At 38.3% G+C, this 991-nt stretch overlaps 1 non-coding gene across 1 annotated transcript; it reads left to right on the top strand.

The window, feature by feature from the left end:
• The first annotated feature begins 238 nt into the window (after nucleotides 1-238).
• TRNAT-AGU (transfer RNA threonine (anticodon AGU)) lies at nucleotides 239-313 on the top strand. The gene has a single exon. It is a non-coding gene; the product is annotated as a tRNA-Thr (tRNA).
• The last annotated feature ends 678 nt before the right edge of the window (nucleotides 314-991 follow it).

The raw sequence follows: 991 nt of genomic DNA, 5'->3' as shown, positions 1-991 counted from the left end.
TTTTGTTTAGAGAGAAATGCGCTGATCACCGCCTCATAAAATTTGGATTTATCCCCTTCTTGCAGCTTAGAATGTAATTCTTTCTCGATGAAGATAAGACTTAAATTCGTCATCCGTTTCTGAGTTTGAGTAGAGCGGCAGAATGTGTTGATCCTCCTCAGTGATGAGAACGATCTCTCGACAGATGATTCTTGCGATCAACACTGCTAATTTATATATTTCCTTAAACCCACCCAAAGCCTCCCCGATGGCGCAGTGGTAGCGTCCTTGCCTAGTAATCAAGGGGTCCCGGGTTCGATACCCGGTGGAGGCACATAGTGGTTCGGATTCCACTTTAAACTGTAGGTCCAGTCCCGATTAGCCTTACTGTGCATAAAGTGGACTTAAAACATCAAACCAAACCAAACCTCGTAAACCCACCCACTAAGTTCGTGTCCAGTTGATAATTTACAATCTCAATTGGTGTTTTCTCTTATCCTTCAGTGGAAGCATGTTAAATTAAACAGACTGCCATAAATTTCCTGCAATTTATGTAAGAGATGGTGAGCAAAGTTTAGTAGCCCCGTTTTGTGGGATTTACATAGTAAATCAAAATATAGCAATTTTTCAAATGATGCGAATCTAATTGTTACCTGGTTGCTGATATTATCAATGATTTCAAAGTAAAGCCTCCGGCAGTGATCTTTCTGTGATTCGTTGTTCAGTCGCCTCCTTTTAATTTTAACAATCTCTTCCTCTTCTACTGCACCAGTTATAGAATTCCAATGTTTCGAAATTCTCCCTTTCCATTTGCAGCTTTTGTTGAAACTCAGTTATTTTATTACTGCAATACAAAATATCAATATTTTTAGACTGCAATATACTGAATAATACGTCTGAAAAGGCAAGCAAGTTGGATAAAGCCTTTATTAAAAATATATTTTCGAAATCCTTCAGGAAGCTAGAAAATCATCTTGAAGTCATTGCAGTCAAATGATCGAAGTCTCCACTT

Source organism: Lepisma saccharinum, chromosome 2 (assembly GCF_977018435.1).
Source record: "Lepisma saccharinum chromosome 2, izLepSacc3.1, whole genome shotgun sequence".
Lineage (NCBI taxonomy): Eukaryota > Metazoa > Arthropoda > Insecta > Zygentoma > Lepismatidae > Lepisma > Lepisma saccharinum.
Note: the sequence above shows the minus strand (reverse complement) of the source record. Positions and strands in the feature narration are given on the sequence as shown.